Below are 21,495 nucleotides of genomic sequence, written 5' to 3'. Positions count from 1 at the left end.
CATGGTCGGTATTAGATCAGGGATAGGGTTACATTTAGGATTACGGTTAGGGTCGGAAACACAGTCACGGTCAGGGTTAGGGTTAGGGTCAGGCTTAGGACTGTGTCAGGCTTTGAATTAGGGTCAGGGTCATGGTCAGGGTGAAGGTCAGGGCCAGGGTCAGATAAAGGGTCACGATGAGGCTTTTGTTAAGGGTCCAGGTTCGTGTCAGGGGCAGGGTTAGTTTTGGGTCAGTGTTAGAGTCAGGGTTAGGTTTAGAGTCAGGGTCAAGGTCAGGGTCAAAGTGAAGGTCAGGGCCAGAGTCTGTTTAGGGTCAGGGTCAGGCTTTGTTTTAGGGTCAAAGTTTGTTTCAGGGTCAGGGTTAGTTTCAGGCGAACGGTTTGAGTTTTTAGTTAGGGTTAGGGTTAGCAGTAGGGTTATGTTTAGTTTTACGGTTAGACAGCATAGTGTCATGTTTAGGGGTTGTGTTGGGTAGGGCTTAGTGTTAGGGTCAGCAGTAGGTTTAGGTTCAGGGTCCTTATTAGGGTCAGGGTTAGGGTTACCTTTAGATTACGGTTAAGGTCAGGCTCAAAGTTGGGTCAGTCTTACAGTTGGTTCAGGATTTGGTTAGGGTCAGTGTTATGATTAGGGTCAGAGTCAGGTTCACGGTTAGGGATGAATCAGGGTTAGAGTAAGGTCAGTTTAGGTTTAGGTTCAGGGTCTGGATCAGGGTCAGCATCAGGCTTAGATTCAGGATTAGGGTTTGGGTCAGGATCGCGGTCAGGGTCAGAGTCAGGGTCAGGGCTAGGATTAGGGATTGGGTCAGGCTCACAGTCAGGGTCAGAGTCAGGGTCAGGGTCAGGTTCAGGGTCAGGTGTTAGTATTAGGGTTAGCCCTGCACTTGGGTCATTGACCCGTCCCTGCAGGGTCTCAGGATAAACCCTGGGCAAAAGGGTCCAGCCCCCACATTCGCTCCCACCTAGTCTGCCCTAACCTGGGGCGTGATCATGACCTGCCTACGAGGCATCGGACCACTCATAAGCCTGCTCCTGCTCAGGGAATCTCCACTCCCGATGAGTTCTCTTTACACACAAACACACACACACACACAGAAACACACACACAGACACACACACACACACACGGGGAGGAGAACAAGGGCTACACGGGGCAATCAGAAGGTGTGGGACTCTGTGACTCTGAGCCCCTCGGTTTCACCTTGCGATTCTTTTTGCCAATACGGCCAACGGCGTCAGGGAGACCTGACATGACCTACCCAGTGAGGGGACTTGTCTGGACGGTGAGCTCTCCTCTGCCTGCATTCTCAGGGCTTCAGTAGATAGCACAAGAACATGTCGTTTCCTTCAGGCTGTGCCCAGAAATGAGCTGGGCAGGGTGTTTTTCTCTGGAATGTGGGTGCCTGGATATGTGGGTTCCAATTCCATCGGGCTCTGTCATCAGGGAAGTAAGGTCACCACTGCCTGGGGGATCCTTACCGGACTTCCTGCTCCCATCCAGAGGTTCCTGAGGGCGCCCCTACCCCAGCTGCTCAGGGCTCACACACCACCCCATGCCCTGTCCATCCAGTGACCCACACACAGCCTCTCCACAACTCCTGGGAGGCCTGGGTGCAGCTGTTGTCTCCTGGGAGGGAACAGAGCAGGGGTTAGCCCGGGTTCCTGTTCCTGCCCAGGACTGTGAGCCCGGACACATCTTGTGACTATCAGGGCCTCCTCAGTCTCCCCGTCTGCACATTGGGGGTGTTCTGGCTTCTTCTTCAGGGGATGCCATCAGGGGTAGGCCCTCTCCATGCTTTCCATCCCCGCCCTCCCAGGAGTCTGGTGCACACACTTGCCAAGGCACGGGTGTGCTTGGTGATGGGTGGGGGAAAGGAATATAGCCCAGAGAGGCCTGGATCTCCACTGGGATCCAGCAAAACCACCTTCCTCCTGCCTATTCCCCATCCCCCGTGGCATGGTTGCAGTGGATGGCTTCTGACCTTGTGGACACAGACTTCCCGGGACTTCCGTTAGGTTGAGGTCAAAGGGCCTCGTCTGTGCCCATGTACTGGACAGGCCCCATAGTGGTCCGCGGGCATTCTTGCATCCGTCCTCCTAGGAGGGATGGCCCGTGGGACTGATAAGGGGACAAAATGTTTGGCTGTCATTTCCAAGCTGATGGAGGAAAGTCTTGCACTTCTGCTGGTTCTTTCTCTCCTGTGTTCACTGTCTGTCTCTGTCTTTGTCTTTGTCCTTGTCTCTGTGTCAGGGTCTGCCTCTGCTTTTGTGTGTCTCACAGGAGCAGGATCTGTGGGCTCCAGGGCTGATGGGCGAAACCGCTGCTCTCTCCCTTGTCCCTGTTTCCCTCTCCTGTGCTGGTGCTTGGTTCCTTGCTAAGTAAGGCCTTCTCACCCTGAGCAGAGCACTGACTCTGGAACCTCTTCCCAATGGGGACCCTGAAGTTGCATCAAGGAGGGTCCTGACCTTGGTCCCCAGGCCAGGGGCCTAGTGCTTTGCCACATTCTGCAAGCTCACAACATAAGCCCCCCGAGCCTCCAGGCTGTCTTCTGCTCAGAAGGACCTCTAGGGAGTAGAAAGCATGTACCCAAGACTGGGAGCACAGCGGGTCTTGGATAGAGATTCAAGGCCGACAGGCTCCTTTACAAGCCTGTGGGAGACTAGGGACACCCTGTCTATATGGCCCCATGGATAGAAGAGTAAGGGGAGGCCTTCGGTGTTGTAGCTCTGTTCACACATGGTGGTTACCTCTTCCTACTTCCAGTAGTTCAGGGTGGTGATGGACACCAGACCCCAGACACTGTCCCCACCCAGTGCCCTTGAAAAGCCTTTGGGCCCCTTGGGGACCCCTTGACCATCAGCTCGTCCTGTCTCCACTCCCCATGCTTTGGATCTCGGTCCTGGCCAGGAGTCCTGATGCCCCTGACCCCATGGCCGAGCTGTCTCCAACCTCTTTCTTCTTTCACCCTTTTTACCCACCATTTTCCCTTGGTGTCCACCTCTGACCCCTAGCTGGGCAGAGCGGTGTGTGTGTGTGTGTGTGTGTGTGTGTGTGTGTGTGTGTGCATGGGATCGCTCAAACACATATGCCTCTATCTGTCTGGTGATGTCCCAGATTATGTCCCCACATGGGATGGGGTGAGTAGATCTCCCCAAGGATCTGAGGAGCTCTCATCCTCCAGGCAATCCTCATGGGAGGGTTAAGGGTAGGGTTAGAGTTAGGTTGAGAGTTAGGTTTAGACAGGTTTTGGGTCAGCATCAGGGTTAGGGTAGGGGCTTGTGTTAGGTTTAGGGACAGCGTTAGGCTTTTGGTCATGGCCCGTGTTAGGGTCAGGGTCAGCTTTACGTTTATGGTTAGATTTAGGGTCTGGCTCACAGTCAGAGTCAGGGTTAGTGTGAAGGTCAGGTTCTGGGTCAGTGTTAGGGTGAGGGTTAGGTTTAGGGTCAGTGTCAGTGTCAGGGTCAGGTGAAGGTCAGGGACAGGGTCAGATTTTGGGTCAGCGTCTGGTTTTTGTTTAGGAGAAAAGGTTCGTGTCAGGATGAGGGTTATTTTTGCCTAGGGTTAGCTTTAGGGTTAGGGTTAGGGTCAGGGTTAGGTTCAGGGTAACGTTAGGGTTTTGTGCTAGGGTTAGTGTTAGAAGGGGGTTATGGTTAGGGTTAGCGCTAGACTGTGTTAGGGTCAGGGTTAGGGTTTGGGTTAGGGTAGGGTTTAGTTTTACCATAAGGGTCAGCGCTAGTTTTAGATTTTGAGTCCGTTTAAGGGTCAGGGTTTAGGGTTACCTTTAGGATTAGGTTTAGGGTCAGGCTCACAGTCAAGGTCAGGGTTCGGGTTAGGGTCATGATTAGGTCAGGGTCAGACTCTTGGTTAGGGTCTGAGTCAGGGTTAGTGTAAGTTCAGGGTTAGGTTTAAGTTGTGGGTCCGAATCAGTGTCAGTGTTGGGCCTTGGTTGGGGTCATGGTGAGGTTCAGGGCTGGTTAGGTTTGGGTCAGGTTCACAGTCAGTGTCATGGTCAGGATTTTCGGTTAGATTTAGGGTTAGGGTTAATGTTAGGGTTAGAGTGAGGGTCAGGGTTAGGGTTGGACATTGTTAGGGTCAGGGTTATCTTTAGGCTTAAGGTAGGGGTCAGGGTTAGGGTTAGGTTAGGGTTAGGTTTATGGTCAGGCTCACAGTCAGTGTCAGGGTTAGGGTTTGTGTCAGAGTAAGGGTCAGGGTCAGGGTTAGGATTAGGTCAGGTTCAGTGTTAGGGTCAGGGTCAAGGTCAGGTTTAGGGTCATGGTTAGAATAAGGTCTGCTTTACATTTAGATTTTGGGTTATGATCATAGTCAGGATCATGTTTAGAATTGGGTTAGGGTTCTGGACAGGCTCACGGTCTGGGTCTTAGTTAGGGTTAGGGTTAGGGTCAGTGTTAGGGTTAGGGTCATGCTTAGTACTGGGTCAGGCTTAGGATTAGGGTCACGGTCAGGGACAGCACGAAGGTCAGGGTCAGATTTAGGGTCACGGTGAGGCTTTGGTTTAGGGTCCAGGTTCGGGACAGGGACAGGGTTAGTTTTGGGTCAGTGTTAGGGACAGGGTTAGGTTTAGAGTCAGGGTCAGGGTCAGGGTCAGAGTAAAAGTGAAGGTCATTGCCAAGGTCAGTTTATAATCAGGGTCAGGCTTTGTTTTATGGTCAAATTTCGTTTCAGGGTCAGGGTTAGTTTTAGGGGAACGGCTTGAGTTTTTGGTTAGGGTTAGGGTTAGCAGTAGGGTTATGTTTAATAGGTTAGAAAGCATAGTGTCAGGGTTAGTGGTTGGGTTGGGTAGGGGTTAGTGTTAGGGTTAGGCTCAGCGTTAGGTTTAGGTTAAGGGTCCTTACTAGGGTCAGGGTTAGGGTTACCTTTAGGGTTACGGTTAAGGTCAGGCTCAAAGTACGGTCAGTGTTAGGGTTAGGGTCAGGATTTGGTTAGGGTCAGGGTTATGATTAGGGTCAGAGTCAGGGTCACGGTTAGGGATGAGTCAGAGTTAGAGTAGGTCAGGTTAGGTTTCGGATCAGGGTCTGGATCAGCGTCAGCATCAGGCTTAGATTTAGGGTTAGGGTTTGGGTCACGATCTCGGACAGTGTCAGAGTCAGAGTCAGGGCTAGGGTTAGGTTTTGGGTCAAGCTCACAGTCAGGGTCAGGGTCAGGGACAGGGGTTAGTGTTAGGGTTAACCCCACTCCTGGGTCATAGGCCAGTCGCTGCAGGGTCTCAGGATAAACCCTGGGCTTAAGTGTGCAGCGGCACACTTGCTCCCAACTAGCCTACCTTAACCTGGGGCATGAACATGACCTGCCAACCAGGCATCGGACCCCTCAGAAGCCTGATCCTGCTCGGGACATATCCACCCCTGATGAGCTCTCTTTACACACACACACACACACACACACACACACACGGGGAGGAAACCTAGGGCTCTACGGGTCAATCAGAAGGTGTGGGACTCTCTGACTCTGAGCCACTCGGATTCACGTTGCGATTCTTTTTGCCAATACGGCCAGAGGCGTTGGGGAGGCCTGACATGACCTGCACAGTGAGGGGACTTGTCTCAAGGGCGAGCTCTCCTCTGCCTGCATTCTCTGGGCTTTGGTAGACGGCCCAAGAACATGTCGTTTCCTTCAGGCTGTGCCCAGAAATGAGCTGGGCAGGGTGGTTTTCTCTGGAATGTGGGTGCCTGGATACGTGGGTTCCAATTCCGTTGGGCTCTGCCGTCAGGGAAGTAGGGTCACCACTGCCTGGGGGATCCTTACCGGACTTCCTGCTCCCATCCAGAGCTCCCTGAGGGTGCCCGTACCCCAGCTGCTCAAAGCTCACACTTCACCCCATGCCCGGTCCATCCAGTGACCCACACACAGCCTCCCCACAACCCCTGGGAGGCCTGGGTGCAGCTGTTCTCTCCGCTGGGAGGGAACAGAGCTGGGGTTAGACCGGTTTCCTGCTCCTGCCCAGGACTGTGAGCCCGGACACATCCTGTGACTCTCAGGGCCTCCTCAGTCTCCCCGTCTGCACATTGGGGGTGTTCTGGCTTCTTCTTCAGGGGATGCCATCAGGGGTAGGCCCTCTCCATGCTTTCCATCCCCGCTCTCCCAGGAGTCTGGTGCACACACTTGGCCAAGGCACGGGTGTGCTTGGTGATGGGTGGGGGAATGGAATATAGCCCAAAGAGGCCTGGATCTCCGCTGGGATCCAGCAAAACCACCTTCCTCCTGCCTGTATCCCATCCCCCGTGGCAAGGTTGCAGTGCATGGCTTCTGACCTTGTGGACACAGACTTCCCGGGACTTCCATTAGGTTGAGGTCAAAGGGCCTCGTCTGCGCCCATGTACTGGCCAGCCCCTATAGTGGTCCGCGGGCATTCCCGCATCCGTCCTTCTACCTCCTGTGCTCATTGTCTGTCTCTGTCTTTGTCTTTTATCTTTATCTCTGTGTCAGGGTCTGCCTCTGTTTTGGCGTGTTTCACAGGAGCAGGATCTGTGGGCTCCAGGGTTGATGGACAAAACCGCCGCTCTCTCCCTTGTCCCTGTTTCCCTCTCCTGTGCTGGTGCTTGATTCCTTGCTAAGTAAGGCCTTCTCACCCTGAGCAGAGCACGGACTCTGGAACCTCTTCCCAATGGGGACCCTGAAGCTGCATCAAGGAGGGTCCTGACCTTGGTCCCCAGGCCAGGGGCCTAGTGCTTTGCCACATTCTGCAAGCTCACAACATAAGCCCCCCGAGCCTCCAGGCTGTCTTCTGCTCAGAAGGACCTCTAGGGAGTAGAAAGCATGTACCCAAGACTGGGAGCACAGCGGGTCTTGGATAGAGATTCAAGGCCGACAGGCTCCTTTACAAGCCTGTGGGAGACTAGGGTCACCCTGTCTATATGGCCCCATGGATAGAAGAGTAAGGGGAGGCCTTCGGTGTTGTAGCTCTGTTCACACATGGTGGTTACCTCTTCCTAATTCCAGTAGTTCAGGGTGGTGATGGACACCAGACCCCAGACACTGTCCCCACCCAGTGCCCTTGAAAAGCCTTTGGGCCCCTTGGGGACCCCTTGACCATCAGCTCGTCCTGTCTCCACTCCCCATGCTTTGGATCTCGGTCCTGGCCAGGAGTCCTGATGCCCCTGACCCCATGGCCGAGCTGTCTCCAACCTCTTTCTTCTTTCACCCTTTTTACCCACCATTTTCCCTTGGTGTCCACCTCTGACCCCTAGCTGGGCAGAGCGGTGTGTGTGTGTGTGTGTGTGTGTGTGTGTGTGTGTGCATGGGATCGCTCAAACACATACGCCTCTATCTGTCTGGTGATGTCCCAGATTGTGTCCCCACATTGGATGTGGTGAGTAGCTCTCCCCAAGGATCTGAGGAGCTCTCATCCTCCAGGGAAACCTCATGGGAGGGTTATGGGTAGGGTTAGAGTTAGGTTGAGAGTTAGGTTTAGACAGGGTTTGGGTCAGGGTCTGGGTTAGGGTTAGGGGTTTTTGTTAGTGTTAGGGACAGCGTTATGTTTCGGGTCATGGCCCGTGTTAGGGTCAGGGTCACCTTTACGTTTATGGTTAGATTTAGGGTCTGGCTCACAGTCAGGGTCAGGGTTAGTGTGAAGGTCAGGTTCTGGGTCAGTGTTAGGGTGAGGGTTAGGTTTAGGGTCAGTGTCAGGGTCAGGGTGAAGGTCAGGGACAGGTGTCAGGTTTTGGGTCAGGGCCACGTTTTGGTTTAGGAGCAAAGATTCGTGTCAGGATTAGGGTTATGTTTGGGTCAGGGTTAGGGTTAGGGTTAGGATTAGGGTTAGGGTCAGGGTTAGGTTTAGGGTAAGGTTAGGGTTTGGTGTTAGGGTTAGTGTTAGAAGTAGGGTTATGGTTAGGGTTAGTGTTAGATAGACTGTGTTAGGGTCAGGGTTAGGGTTTGGGTTTAGGTAGGGTTTAGTTTTACCATTAGGGTCAGCATTAGTTTTAGGTTCTGGGTCCGTATAAGGGTCAGGGTTTAGGGTTACATTTAGGGTTTGGTTTAGGGTCAAGCTTACAGTCAAGGTCACGGTTCGGGTTAGGGTCAAGGTTAGTTCAGGGTCTGAGTCTCGGTTAGGGTCTGAGTCAGGGTTAGTGTAAGGTCAGGGTTAGGTTTAAGTTCAGGGTGTGAATCATTGTCAGCGTTAGGCCTTGTTTGATGTTAGGGTTCGGGTCTGGCTCATGGTCAGGGTCATGGTGAGTTTCCGGGATGGTTAGGTTTGGGTCAGGTTCACCGTCAGTGTCAGGGTCAGGGTTTTCAGTTAGATTTAGGGTTAGGGTTAGAGTGAGGGTCAGGTTTAGGGTTAGACACTGTTAGGGTCAGGGTTATCGTTAGGCTTAAGGTAAGGGATAGGGTTAGGGTTAGGTTATGGTTAGGTTTATGGTCAGGCTCACAGTCAGTGTCAGGATTAGGGTTTGTGTCAGTGTAAGGGTCAGGGTCAGGGTTAGGATTAGAGTCAGGTTCAGTGTTAGGGTCAGTCAGGGTCAATGTCATGGTTAGGGTCATGGTTAGGATAATGTATGCTTTACGTTTAGATTCTGGGTTATGATTATAATCAGGATCATGGTTATAATTATGTTAGGGTTCTGGTCAGGCTCACGGTCTGTGTCTTAGTTAGGGTTAGGGTTCGGGTCAGGGTTAGGTTTAGGGTCATGCTTAGTACTGGTTCAGGCTTAGGATTAGGGTCACGGTCAGGGACAGCATGAAGGTCAGGGCCAGTGTCAGATTTAGGGTTAGGTTGAGGCTTTGGTTTAGGTTCCAGGTTTGGGTCCGGAGCCGGGTTCGTTTCGGGTCCTTATTAGGGTCAGGGTTAGGTTTAGAGTCAGGGTACGGTCAGAGTCAAAGTGAAGATCAGGGTCAGAGTCAGTTTAGGGTCCGGGTCAGGCTTTGTTTTAGGGTCAAATTTCGGTTCAGGGTCAGGGTTAGTTTCAGGGGAACGGTTTGAGTTTTTGATTAAGGTTAGGGTTAGCAGTAGGGTTATATTTAGTTTTAGGTTTAAAGAGCATAGTGTCAGGGTTAGTGGTTGGGTTGGGTAGTGGTTAGTATTAGGGTTAGGGTCGGCGTTAGGTTTAGTTTAAGCGTCCTTATTAGGGTCAGGGTTAGGATTACCTTTAGGGTTACGGTTAAGTTCAGGCTCAATGTACGGTCAGTGTAGGGTTAGGGTCAGGATTTGGTTAGGGTCAGGTTTATGATTAGGGTCAGAGTCAGGGCACGGTTAGGGATAAGTCAATGTTAGAGTAAGTCAGGTTAGGTTTAGGATCAGGGTCTGGATCAGGGTCAGCATCAGGCTTAGATTAACGATTAGGGTTTGGGTTAGGATCTCAGTCAGGGTCAGAATCTGTGTCAGGGCTAGAGTTAGGTTTTGGGTCAGGGTCAGGATCAGGGTCAGGGGTTAGTGGTAGGGTTAGCCCCGTACCTGGGTCATTGACCAGTCCCTCCAGGGTACAGGATAAAGGCTGGGCAAAGGGTGAAGCCGCACACCCACTCCCAGCTAGCCGTCCTTAACCTGGGGCGTGAACATGATGTGCTAACGAGGCATAGGACCCCTCATAAGCCTGTTCCTGCTCGGGACATCTACAGCCCCGATGAGCTCTCTTTACACACAAACACACACACACACACACACACACACACACACACAGTGAGGAGTCGTAGGGCTACACGGGTCAATCAGAAGGTGTGGGACACTCTGACTCTGAGCCCCTAGGTGTCTCCTTTTGATTATTTTTGCCAATACGGCCAGGGCGTCGGCGAGGCCTGACATGGCATGCGCAGTGAGTGGACTTGTCTGGCGGGCGAGCTCTCCTCTGCCTGCATTCTCTGGGCTTCGGTAGACAGCACAAGAACATGTCATTTCCTCAGGCTGTTCCCAGAAATGAGCTGGGCAGGGTGGTTTTCTCTGGAATGTGGGTGCCTGGATACGTGGGTTCCAATTCTGTTGGGCTCTGTCATCAGGGAAGTAGGGTCACCACTGCCTGGGGGATCCTTACCGGACTTCCTGCTCCCATCCAGAGCTCCTTGAGGGCGCCCCTACCGCAGGTGCTCAGTGCTCACACTCCACCCCATGCCCTGTCCATCCAGTGACCCATACACTGCCTCCCCACAACGCCTGGGAGCCCTGGGTGCAGCTGTTGTCTCTGCTGGGAGGGCACAGAGCTGGGGTAAGACCGGTTTCCTACTCTTGCCCAGGACTGTGAGCCCGGACACATCCTGTGACACGCAGGCCCTCCTCAGTCTCCCCGTCTGCACATTGGGGGTGTTCTGGCATCTTCTTCAGGGGATGCCATAAGGGGTAGGCCCTCTCCATGCGTTCCATCCCCGCTCTCCCAGTAGTCTGGTGCACACACTTGCCAAGGCACGGGTGTGCTTGATGATGGGTGGGGGAATGGAATATAGCCCAGAGAGGCCTGGATCTCCTCTGGTATCCAGCAAAACCACTCTCCTCCTGCCTGTATGCCATCCCACGTGGCAAGGTTGCAGTGCATGACTTCTGACCTTGTGGACACAACTTCCCAGGACTTCCATTAGGTTGAGGTCCAAGGGCCTCGTCTGTGCCCATGTACTGGCCAGCCACCATAGTGGTCCGTGGGCATTCCCGCATCCGTCCTCCTAGCAGGGATGGCCCGTGATACTGATAAGGGGACAAAATGTTTGGCTGTCATTTCCAAGCTTATGGAGGAAAGTCTGGCACATCTGCTGGTTCTTTCTCTCCTGTGTTCAGTGTCTGTCTCTGTCTTTGTCTTTGTCTTTGTCTCTGTATCATGGTCTGTGTCTGTTTTGGTGTGTCTCACAGGAGCAGGATCTGTGGGCTCCATGGCTGATGGACGAAACCGCCGGTGTCTCCCTTGTCCCTGTTTCCCTCTCCTGTGCTGGTGCTTGGTTCCTTGCTAAGTAAGGCCTTCTCACCCTGAGCAGAGCACGGATTCTGGAAACTCTTCCCAATGGGGACCCTGAAGCTTCAACAACAGGGTCCTGACCTTGGACCCCAGGCCAGGGGCCTAGTGCTCTGCCAAATTCTGCAAGCTTACAATATCAGCCCCCTGAACCTCCAGGCTGTCTTCTGCTCAGAAGGACCTCGAGGGAGTAGAAAGCATGTAACGAAGACTGGGAGCACAGCGGGTCTTGGATAGAGATTCAAGGCCAACCGGCTCTATTACAAGCCTGTGGGAGACTGTGGACACCCTGTCAATATGGCCGCATGGATAGAAGACTAGCGGGAGGCCTTCGGTGTTGTAGCTCTGTTCACACAGGGTGGTTACCTCTTCCTACTTCCAGTAGTACAGGGTGGTGAAGGACACCAGACCCCAGACACTGTCCCCACCCAGTGCCCTTGCAAATCCCCTGGGTCCCTTGGGGACCCTTTGACCATCAGCCTGTCCTGTCTCCCCTCCCCAGTTTAGCGTCAGGGTCAGGCTGTGTTTTAGGGTCAAGTTTCGGTTCAGAGTCAGGGTTAGTTTCAGGGAAAGGGTTTGAGTTTTTGGTTAGGGTTAGGGTTAGCAGTAGGGTTATGTTAAGTGTTAGGGTTAGACAGCGTAGGGTCAGGGTTAGGGTTTGAGTTAGGGTAGGGATTAGTGTTAGGGTTAGGGTCAGCGTTAGGTTTAGGTTCAGGGTCCTTATTATGGTCAGGGTTAGGGTTACTTTTAGGGTTACATTTAAAGTCAGGCTCACATTTCGGTGAGTGTTAGGTTTAGAGTTGGATTTGGTTACGGAGAGGGTATGATGACGGTCAGAGTCAGGGTCACGGTTAGGCATGAGTCAGGGTTAGAGTAAGGTCATGTTAGGTTTAGGTTCAGGGTCTGCATCCGGGTCAGCATCAGGCTTAGATTGAGGGTTAGGTTTCGGGTCAGGATCTCGGTCAGGGTCAGGATCAGGGTCATGGCAAGGGTTAGGTTTTTGAGTCAGGCTCAGAATCCGGGTCAGGGACAGGGTCAGGGTCAGGGGTTAGATTTAGGGTTAGCCCCACACCGGGTCATTGACCAGTCCCTGCAGGGACTCAGGATAAACCCTGGGCAAAATCGTGCAGCCCCCATACACGCTCCCACCTAGCCTGCCTTAACCTGGGGCGTGATCATGACCTGCCAACCAGGCATCAGAATGGTCATAAGCCTGCTCCTGCTCGGGGCATCTGCACCCGCGATGTGCTCTCTTTACACACACACACACACACACACACACATACACACACACACACGCACACACGCACACACATACACACGGTGAGGAGACCTACGGCTACACGGGTCAAACAGAAGGTGTGGGGCTCTCTGATTCTGAGCTCCCCGGTGTCACCTTGCGATTCTTTTTGTCAAGGGCCAGAGACGTGAGGGAAGCCTGACATGAACTGCACAGTGAGGGGACTTGTCTGGCGGGCGAGCTCTCCTCTGCCTGCATTCTCTGGGCTTCGGTAGACAGCACAAGAACATGTCATTTCCTTCTGGCTGTACCCAGAAATGAGTTGGGCAGAGTGGATTTCTCTGGAATATCGGTAGCTGGATACATGGGTTCCAATTCCCCTGGGCTCTGTTGTCAGTAAAGTAAGGTCACCACTGGCTGAGGGCTCCTTAACAGACTTCCTGCTCCCATCCAGAGCTCCCTGAGGGCGCCCCTCCCCCAGCTGCTCAAGATTAACACTACACCACATGTCCTGTCCATCCATTGACCTCCACACAGCCTCCCCCCAACCCCTGGGAGGCCTGGGTGCAGCTGTTGTCTCTGCTGGGAGGGCACAGAGCTGGGATCAGACCGGGCTTTTGCTCCTGACCAGGACTGTGAGCCGGCATACATCCTGTGGCTCTCAGGGCCTCCTCAGTCTCCTCGTCTGCACATTGGGGGTGTTCTGGCTTCTTCTGGGGATGCCATCAGGGGTAGGCCCTCTCCATGCGTTCCATCCCCGCTCTCCCAGGAGTCTGGTGCACACACTTGGCTAGGCACGGGTGTGCCTGGGGATGGGCGGAGGAATTGAACATAGCCCAGAGAGGCCTGGATCTGCTCTGGTATCCAGCAAAACCACCCTCCTCCTGACTGTTTCCCATCCCCCGTGGCAAGGTTGCAGTGCATGGCTTCTGACCTTGTGGACATAGACTTGCCGGGACTTCCATTAGGTTGAGTTCCAAGGGCCTCATCTGGGCCCATGTACTGGCCAGCCCCCACATTGGTCCGCGGGCATCCCACATACGTCCTCCTAGGGTGGATGGTCCGTGGGACTGATAAGGGGACAAAATGTTTGGCTGTCATTTCCAAGCTGATGGAGGAAAGTCTGGCACATCTGCTGGTTCCCTCTCTCCCGTATTCAGTGTCTGTCTCTGTCTCTGTCTTTGTCTTTGTCTCTGTGTCCACGTCTGCGTCTATCTCTGTTTCTGTGTGTCTCACAGGAGCAGGATCTTTGGGCTCCAGGGCTGATGGCCGAAACCTCCAGTGTCTCCCTTGTCCCTGTTTCCCTCTCCTGTGCTGGTGCTTGGTTCCTTGCTAAGTAAGGCCTTCTCACCCTGAGCATAGCACTGACTCTGGAACCTCTTCCCAATGGGGACCCTGAGGCTGCAACAAGGAGGGTCCTGACCTTGGTCCCCACGCCAGGGGCCTAGTGCTCTGCCACATTCTGCAAGCTCACAATATCAGAGCCCTTAGCCTCCAGGCTGTCTTCTGCTCAGAAGTACCTCGAGGGAGTAGAAAGCATGTACCCAAGAATGGGAGCATAGTGGGCCTCGGATAGAGATTCAAGGCCAACAGGCTCTTTTACAAGCGTGTGGGAGACTAGGGACACCCTGTCTCTATGGCCCCATTGATAGAAGATTAAGGGGAGGCCTTCAGTGTTGTAGCCCTGTCCAAACAGGGTGGTTGCCTCTTCCTACGTCCAGTAGTCCAGGGTGGTGATGGACCCCAGACCCCAGACACTGGCCCCACCCAGTGCCCTTGCAAATGCCCTGGGCCCCTTGGGGACCCTTTGACCATCAGCCTGTCCTGTCTCCCCTCCCCATGCTTTGGATCTAGGTCCTGGCCATGAGGCCTGATGCTCCTGACCCCATGGCCGAGCTGTCTCCAACCTCTTTCTTCTTTCTCCCTTTTTACCCACCATTTTCCCTTGGTGTCCACCTCTGACCCCTAGCTGGGCAGAGCGGGGTGTGTGTGTGTGTGTGTGTGGGTGTGTGTGTCTGTCTGTCTGTGTCTGTGTGTCCGTGTGTCTGTGTGTCTCTGCATGCTAGCGCTCAAACACATATGCCTCTAGCTGTCTGGGGATGTCCGAGGTCATGTCCCCACATGGGATGGGATGGGTAGCTCTCCGCATGGTCTGAGGAGCTCTCATCCTCCAGGCCAACCTCATGGGAGGGTTAGGGTTAGGGTTATAGTTAGGTTGTGGGCTACGTTTAGACAGGGTTTGGGTCAGGGTCAGGGTTAGGGTTAGGAAAGTGTTAGGGTTAGTGTCAGCGTTAGGTTTTGGGTCATGGCCCGTGTTAGGGTCAGGGTCAGGTTTACGTTTATGGTTAGGTTAGGGTCAGGCTCACAGTCAGGGTCAGGCTTAGTTTTAGGGTCAGGGTCTGGGTCAGTGTTAGGGTTAGGGTTAGGGTAGGGTCAGGGTTAGTGTCAGGGTCAGGTTGATGGTCTGGGACAGGGTCAGTTTTAGGGTCAGTGTCAGATTTGGTTTAGGGGCAAGGTTCGCGTTAGGGTCAGGGTTTTGTTTGGGTCATGTTTAGGGTTAGGTTTAGGGTCAGGGTCAGGGTTAGGTTCAGGGGAAAGGTTAGGGTTTGGTGTTGGGGTTAGCGTTAGAAATAGGGTTATGTTTAGGGTTAGGGTTAGACTGTGTTAGCGTCAATGTTAGGGTTTTGGTTAGGGTTGGGTTTAGTTTTACCGTTAGGGTCAGCGTTAGTTTTTGGTTCTGGGTCCGTATTAGGGTCAGTGTTTTGGGTTACATTTAGGGTTAGGGTTAGGGTCAGGCTCACAGTCATGTTCAGGGTTAGGGTTAGGGTCAAGTTTCGGTCAGAGTCAGGGTCTCATTTATGGTCTGAGTCAGGGGTAGTGTAAGGTCAGGGTTAGGTTTAGGTTCCGGGTCCGAATCAGGGTCAGCATTAGGCCTTGTTTTAGGGTTAGGGTTCGAGTGGGGATCATGGTCAGGGTCAGGGTCAGCGTCAGGGCTGGTTAGGGTTTTGGTTAGGCTCACAGTCATAGTCATGGTCAGAGTTTTCGTTTAGTTTTAGGTTTAGTGTTAAAGTTAGGGTAGAGTTTAGGTCAGGGTTAGGGTTAGACATTGTTAGGGTCAGGATTATTGTAGGGCTTAGGGTAGGGGTCTGTGTTAGGTTTAGATTCGCGGTTAGGTTTATGGTCAGGCTCACAGTCAGTGTCAGGGTTAGGGTTAGTGTCAGAGTCAGGGTCAGGGTCAAGGTTAGGATAAGGGTCAGGTTCAGTGTTAGGGTCAGGGTCAGGGTCAGTTTTAGGGTCATGGTTAGGATAAGGTCAGATTTACTTTTAGATTCTGGATTATGATTAGGGTCTGGATCAGGGTTAGCTTAGGGTTAGGGTTCTGGTCAGGCTCACGGTCTGGGTCAGAGTTAGGTTTATGGTCAGTGTTAGTTTCAGTGTTAAGGTCAGGGTTAGGGTCATGGCCAGGGTTCGGTTTAGGGTCAGGGTCAGGATACTTTTTAGTGTCAAGTTTAGAATCAGGGTCAGGTTTAGGCAAAGTTCAGAGTTAGAGTTATAGTCAGGGTCAGGGATAGGGTCAGGGTTAGGATTAAAGTATGGGGTTAGGGTGAGAATTAGAGTTAGTTTGAGGGTTACGTTTAGGTCGGGTTAGGGTCAGCTTCAGCGTTGGGGTTAGGGGTTAGTTCTTGGGTTAGGGTCATCGTTACGTTTCGCGTCATGGCCCGTGTTAGGGTCAGGGTCAAGGTTACATTAGGGTTAGAGTTAGGGTCAGACTCACAGTCAGGGTCAGGGTTAGTGTTAGGTCAGGGTCAGGGTCACTGTTAGGGTCAGATTTAGTTTATTGTCAGGGTCTGGGTCAGGGTCAGGGTGAAATGCAGGGCCACTGTAAGGTTTCGGGTCAGGATCTGGTTTTGGTTTAGGCTCCACTTTCAGGTCAGGGACAGGGTTAGTTTTGGATCAGTGCTATTGTCAGGGTTAGGTTTAGGGTCAGGGTCAGGTGAAGGTCTGGGCCAGGGTCCGGTTTATGGTCAGGTTCTGCATTTGATTTAGGGCCAATGTTCAGTTCAGTGTCAGCATTAGGTTTAGGGGAAAGGTTTGGGTTTGCAGTTAGGATTAGGGTTAGAAGTAGGGTGATGGTTAGGGTTAGGGTTAGGCAGCGTTGAGTTCAGGGTTAGTGTTTGGGTTAGGGTAGTGTTTAGTGTTAGGGTTAGCGTCAGCATTAGGCTTAGGTTCAGGGTTGGTATTAAGTCAGGGTTAGGGTTACCTTTAGGATTACGGTTAGGGTCAGGCTCACAGTCACAGTCAGGGTTAGGATTAAGGTCAGTCTTAGGTCAGAGTCAGGCTTAGGATTAGGGTCAGGGTCAGGGTCAGTGTAAAGGTCAGGCCCAGGGTCAGATTTAGGGTCAGGGTGAGGCTTTGGTTTAGGGTTCAGGTTCGGTCAGGGGCAGGGTTAGTTTTGGGTCAGTGTTAGGGTCCGGGTTAGGTTTAGAGTCAGGGTCAGGGTCAGGGTCAGGGTGAAGGTCAGGGCCAGGGTCAGTTTAGCGTCAGGGTCAGGCTGTGTTTTAGGGTCAAGTTTCGGTTCAGGGTCAGGGTTAGTTTCAGGGGAACGGTTTGAGTTTTTGGTTAGGGTTAGGGTTAGCAGTAGGGTTATGTTAAGTGTTAGGGTTAGACAGCGTAGGGTCAGGGTTAGGGTTTGAGTTAGGGTAGGGATTAGTGTTAGGGTTAGCGTCAGCGTTATGTTTAGGTTCATGGTCCTTATTATGGTCAGGGTTAGGGTTACTTTTAGGGTTACGTTTAAAGTCAAGCTCACATTTCGGTGAGTGTTAGGTTTAGGGTTGGATTTGTTTACGGTGAGGGTATGATGACGGTCAGAGTCAGGGTCACGGTTAGGCATGAGTCAGGGTTAGAGTAAGGTCATGTTAGGTTTAGGTTCAGGGTCTGCATCCGGGTCAGCATCAGGCTTAGATTGAGGGTTAAGTTTCGGGTCAGGATCTTGGTCAGGGTCAGGATCAGGGTCATGGCAAGGATTAAGTTTTTGAGTCAGCCTCAGAATCCGGGTCAGGGTCAGGGTCAGGGTCAGGGGTTAGATTTAGGGTTAGCCCCACACCGGGGTCATTGACCCGTCCCTGCAGGGACTCAGGATAAACCCTGGGCATCGTGCAGCCCCCATACACGCTCCCACCTAGCCTGCCTTAACCTGGGGCGTGATCATGACCTGCCAACCAGGCATCAGAATGGTCATAAGCCTGCTCCTGCTCGGGGCATCTGCACCCGCGATGTGCTCTCTTTACACACACACACACACACACACACACACACACACCATACACACACACACACACACACACACACACACACACACATACACACGGTGAGGAGACCTACGGCTACACGGGTCAAACAGAAGGTGTGGGACTCTCTGATTCTGAGCTCCCCGGTGTCACCTTGCGATTCTTTTTGTCAAGGGCCAGAGACGTGTGGGAAGCCTGACATGAACTGCACAGTGAAGGGACTTGTCTGGCGGGCGAGCTCTCCTCTGCCTGCATTCTCTGGGCTTCGGTAGACAGCACAAGAACATGTCATTTCCTTCTGGCTGTACCCAGAAATGAGTTGGGCAGGGTGGATTTCTCTGGAATATCAGTAGCTGGATACATGGGTTCCAATTCCCTTGGGCTCTGTCATCAGTAAAGTAAGGTCACCACTGGCTGAGGGCTCCTTAACAGACTTCCTGCTCCCATCCAGAGCTCCCTGAGGGCGCCCTTCCCCCAGCTGCTCAAGATTAACACTACACCACATGTCCTGTCCATCCATTGACCTCCACACAGCCTCCCTGTGTATTGTGTATATTGTCAGGGTTAGGTTTAGGGTCAGGGTCAGGTGGAGATCTTGGCCAGGGTCCGGTTTACTGTCAGGGTCTGGATTTGATTTAGGGTCAATATTCAGTTCAGTGTCAGCATTAGGTTTAGGGAAATGGTTTGGGTTTCCAGTTAGGAATAGGGTTTTAAGTAGGGTTAGGTTAAGGTTAGGGTTAGACAGTGTTAAGGTCTGGTTTAGGGTTTGGGTTAGTTTAGGGGTTAGTGTTAGGGTTAACGTCAGCATTAGGTTTAAGATCAGGATCAGTAATAAGTCAAGGTATGGTTATCTGTAGGATTACGGTTAGGGTCAGGCTCACAGTCACGGTCAGGGTAAGGGTTAGGGTCATACTTAGGTCTGGGTCAGATTTAGGATTAGGGTCAGGGTCAGGGTCAGGGTCAGGCTGAAGGTCAGGGCCAGAGTCAGATATAAGGTCAGGGTGAGGTTTTGGTTAGTGTCCAGGTTCGGGTCAGGGGCAACGTTAGTTTTGGGTCAGTGTTAGGGTCAGGGTTATGTTTAGAGACAGTGTCAGGGTGAAGGTCAGGGCCAGGGTCAGTTAAGGTCAGTGTCAAGTTTTGTTTTAGGGTCAAGTTTCAGTTCAGGGTCAGGGTTAGTTTCAGGTGAACCGTTTGAGTTTTTGGTTAGGGTTAGCTTTAGTAGTAGGGTTATGTTCAGTGTTAGGGTTAGACAGCGTAGGGTCAGGGTTAGTGTTTGGGTTAGGGTAGGGGTTAGTGTTAGGGTAAGGGTCAGCGTTAGGTTTAGGTTCAGGGTCCTTTTTAGGGGCAGGGTTAGGGTTACCTTTAGGGTTATGGTTAGGGTCAGGATCAAAGATCTGTCAGTGTTAGGGTTAGGCTTAGGATTTGGTTAGGGTCAGGGTAATGATTAGGGTCAGAGTCAGTGTCACAGTTAGGGATGAGTCAGGGTTAGTGTAAGGTCAGGTTAGATATTTTTAGGGTCCGCATCAGGGTCAGCATCAGGCTTAGATTTATTGTTAGTGTTCGGGTCAGGATCTCGGTCGGGGTCAGGGTCAGTGTCAGGGCTAGGGTTAGGTTTTGGGTCAGGCTCACAGTCAGGGTCAGGATCAGGATGAGGGTCAGGGGTTAGTGTTAGGCTTAGCCCCATACCTGGGTCATTGACCAGTCCTTTTAGGGTCTCAGGATAAACCCTGGGCAAAATGATGCAGCTCCCACAACTGTTCCCACCTAGTCTGCCTTAACCTGGGGCGTGAACATGGCCTGCCAACCAGGCATCAGAACCTCCTTAAGCCTGCTCCTGCTCGGGGCATCTCCACCACTGATGAGCTCTCTTTACACACACACACACACACACACACACACACACACAGCACACACACAGACACACACACAGGGAGGAGACCTACGGATACACAGGTTAATCAGAAGGTGTGGGACTCTCTGACTCTGAGCCCCTCCGTTGTCACCTTGTGATTCTTTTTTGCCAAAAGGGCCAGAGACATCGGGGAAGACTGACATGACCTGCCCAGTGAGGGGACTTACCTGGCGGGCGAGCTCTCCTCTGCCAGCATTCTCTGGGTTTCGGTAGACAGCACAAGAACATGTCGTTTCCTTCAGGCTATGCCAGAAATGAATTGGGCAGGGTGGTTTTCTCTGGAAGGTGGATGCCTGGATATGTGGGTTCCAATTCCGTTGGGCTCTGTCGTCAGGAAAGTAAGGTCACCACTGCCTGGGGCTCCTTACCGGACTTCCTGCTCCCATCCAGAGGTTCCTGAGGGCGCCCCTACCCCAGCTGCTCAGGGCTCACACTCCACCCCATGCCCTGTCCATCCAGTGACCCACACAAAGCCTCCCCCCAACCCCTGGGAGGCCTGGGTGCAGCTGTTGTCTCCGCTGGGAGGGCACAGAGCTGGATTCAGACCGGGTTCCTGGTTCAGACCGGGTTCCTGCTCCTGCCCAGGACTGTGAGCCTGCACACATCCTGTGGCTCTCAGGGCCTCCTCAGTCTCCCCGTCCGCACATTGGGGGTGTTCTGGCTCTTCTTCTGGGGATGCCATCAGGGGTAGGCCCTCTCCATGCGTTCCATCCCCGCTCTCCCAGGAGTCTGTGCACACACTTGGCAAGGCACGGGTATGCCTGGGGATGGACGGGGGAATGGAACATAGCCCAGAGATGCCTGGATCTGCTCTGGTATCCAGCAAAACCACCCTCCTCCTGACTGTATCCCATCGGCCGCAGCAAGGTTGAGGTACATGGCCTCTGACCTTGTGGACACAGACTTTCCGGGACTTCTTTTATGTTGAGGTCCAAGGGCCTCATTTGCGCCCATGTATTGGCCAGCCCCCACAGTGGTCTGCGGGCATTCCTGCATCCGTCCTCCTATGATGGATGGCCCGTGGGACTGATAAGGGGACATAATGTTTGGCTGTCATTTCCAAGCTGATCGAGGAAAGTCTAGCACTTCTGCTGGTTCCCTCTCTCCCGTATTCATTGTCTGTCTCTGTCTCTGTCTTTGTCTTTGTCTCTGTGTCTGCGTCTGCGTCTGTCTCTGTTTTTGTGTGTCTCACAGGAGCACATCTGTGGACTCCAGGGCTGATGGGAGAAACCTCCCGTGTCTCCCTTTTCCCTGTTTCCCTTTCCTGTGCTGGTGTTTGGTTCCTTGCTAAGTAAGGCCTTCTCACCCTGAGCAGAGCACTGACTCTGGAACCTCTTCCCAATGGGAACCCTGAGGCTGCAGCAAGGAGGGTCCTGACCTTGGTCTCCAGGGCAGGGGCCTAGTGCTCTGCCACATTCTGCAAGCTCACAGTGTCAGCCCTCCGAACCTCCAGGCTGTCTTATGCTCCGAAGGACCTCGAGGGAGTAGAAAGCATGTACCCAAGACTGGGAGCACAGTGGGTTTTGAAAGAGATTCAAGGCCAAAAGGCTCTTCTGCAAGCCTGTGAGAGACTAGGGACACCCTGTCTCTATGGCCCCATTGATAGAATTGTAAGGGGAGGCCTTTGGTGTTGTAGCCCTGTCCACACAGGGTGGTAACCTCTTCCTACGTCTAGTAGTCCAGGGTGGTGATGGACACCAGACCCCAGACACTGGCCTCACCCAGTGCCCTTGCAAATCCCCTGGGCCCCTTGGGGACCCCTTGACCATCTGCCTGTCCTGTCTCTCCTCCCCATGCTTTGGATCTCGGTCCTGGCCAGGATTCCTGATGACTCTGACCCCATGACCGAGTTGTCTCCCACCCCTTTCTTCTTTCACTCTTTATACCCACCATTTTCCTTGGTGTCCTCCTCTGACCCCTAGCTGGGCAGAGCGGGGTGTGTGTGTATGTGTGTGTGTGTGTGTGTGTGTGTGTGTGTGTGACTGTGTGTGTCTGTGCATACGAGCGCTCAAACACATATGCCTCTAGCTGTCTGGGGATGTCCGAGTTCATTTCCCCACATGGGATGTGGTGGGTAGCTCTCCCCAAGGATCTGAGGAGTTCTCATACTCCAGGCAAACCTCATGGTAGGGTTAGGGTTAGGGTTAGAGTTGGGTTGAGGGTTAGGTTTAGACA

This window comes from Neovison vison, chromosome 7 (genome assembly GCF_020171115.1).
Source record: "Neovison vison isolate M4711 chromosome 7, ASM_NN_V1, whole genome shotgun sequence".
Lineage (NCBI taxonomy): Eukaryota > Metazoa > Chordata > Mammalia > Carnivora > Mustelidae > Neogale > Neogale vison.
This window is presented reverse-complemented; position numbering follows the sequence as displayed.